The following is a 1,984-nucleotide window of genomic DNA, read 5'->3' as shown; positions in this document are numbered from 1 at the left end:
GTGTGAATAGATACAAAAATGGGGCGGAATTCTTGGACATGCCAAAATATAGAATTCAGGAAGAAGAAAGCATTCCAGCAAAAGGCACAAAATGGAACAGATAGTGAGGTGCACAGAGTGTATGATTTCCTGAGAAATCATACTGAAGATAGTGGTTCTGAACAAGAGGGTGATCAAATGAGGCTCCAGTGTGCTTCTCCGAGCTGTTGTAAGGACCTTGTGGAAACATTCAAAACACGTCTCTCGGCACAAGTGAAATAATTCAGAGTATATAACTGATTGACCATATATGTACATATATAAAATAAGTATTATACTTTCTTTTTAAAAGTCTTAATATATTTTAGTTACATTAATATATTTCTCAAAAAGAGGAAATATTTATTTCTTCATATTGGTCTAGCACAGTTATGAATAACATTACAGTCTCTATTTTCAAGCCTTAATATTTTCAAAATGGGATCTTCTTTGTATATTCATATTTTGCCAACTTTGCCCATCTATCTTCCCTCATAGTTGGTTGAAGAACTACTTTTTATTCATTTTAATTTCAAAACTTTTTCACATGATGCAATACATATACATATAGTAGTGGAAAGTCTTAAGCAGAAAGATAAGTTTGGCGGAGATTTGTAAAAATCCCATCTCACAATAAATTCCAGAAATTGTAATCCTGAGCATGAAAACATATAAAATGCTTCACAGATTTGCATGTTATCCTTGCGCAGGGGCCATGCTAATCTTCTCTGTGTCGTTCCAATTTTAGTATATCTGCTGCTTAAGTGAACATGTAAGTATTATACTTTTTAATCAATTCCATTTTGTTTGATGACACAAAAATTAAAATATTTTGTACTTTTACAGTATTAAAGATGTGGATCAGTAAGTAAAGTTGGTCAGTTAAATTAGGGAAGGAGGCTTCAATATTAGGGAGAGATCATAAATATCTGATTGAATCTCTTCCATGTTGTCTTCTTTAAACCCCTAAACAGTATCCCTAACCTCAGAAGGGAATCAATGTAAATAAGTGAAATCAAAACATACATAGTACTAGCAAGTTTTAAATTATTATTTATAATTTTCTGAACCCCTTTATTAAAAGAACATTCTTATAGGTTAATTCCAACATATTATTTCCTTTTACCTATTAGTCCTAGATTTCTCCCAGTGGTAAAACAGAATAGACTTAATTCTTGCTAATTATATCAATGCTTCAAAAATTATCCTCAAATTAAATCTTCTATATAACATGCTTTTAACTATTATGATAATTAAATTTTGATCATAACCCATTTTTAAAATTTCCTCTTTTTAACATCACTACCACAATGGTCAATAGAGGGAAGTAGGACTAACATTCCCCCTTCTCCCCTTTTTGGGCAATACATTTCTATTAACGCTACTAGTCATATTATTATTATTGTTATCAGTAACAATAGCTGCTGCAGAAGTAGTAATACTAGTAGAGGTAATTTTGTCCTTTTTTTCTGGTTTTATATATATCACTCCTTGTACCCTCCTGAGCTTTCAGATGTAAAACTCTCAAGTATATGTTCCATTTCAATCAGGGATTACTAGATAGCTATGTCAGTTCCTATGTTAGACTTGTGCTATTAGTTTTATATGTGTTATCCTTGTAATTACCCAAACTGAGATCTCTTAGTTTCACCTTTACATATGATGGACAATATAGTACGGTAGTTAGAAATATGTTCTTTCAATTGGCTTAAAATCCAAGACCCAATATTACTGTACAACTTTGGACAAGTCAATTACATTTCCAAACATTATTTTTTCATCCATGGGATGAATATGGGAATAAATATTTGACATCTCTTTTATCACTGGAAACCTATGTTTGTAAATCAGTTTTTTACTTGTTTGCCTATAAATATGACTTCAATAACTAACCTGCTGCTGTGTTACCATGTTCTCCAGTCCCTGCTTCGATAGAGAAAATGACTCTCTTTTGTACTTGCCAGTC

General features: G+C 31.9%; 1 non-coding gene across 1 annotated transcript; it reads right to left on the bottom strand.

The window, feature by feature from the left end:
- Positions 1-683: 683 nt before the first annotated feature.
- On the bottom strand, positions 684-790 carry LOC139035320 (U6 spliceosomal RNA). Its single transcript, XR_011487990.1, has one exon. It is a non-coding gene; the product is annotated as a U6 spliceosomal RNA (small nuclear RNA).
- Positions 791-1,984: the final 1,194 nt, after the last annotated feature.

The sequence above is a fragment of the Odocoileus virginianus genome, chromosome 5 (genome assembly GCF_023699985.2).
Source record: "Odocoileus virginianus isolate 20LAN1187 ecotype Illinois chromosome 5, Ovbor_1.2, whole genome shotgun sequence".
NCBI classification, from domain to species: domain Eukaryota; kingdom Metazoa; phylum Chordata; class Mammalia; order Artiodactyla; family Cervidae; genus Odocoileus; species Odocoileus virginianus.
The sequence above is the reverse complement of the archived record's forward strand: the minus strand, read 5'-3'. Positions and strand labels throughout refer to the sequence as shown.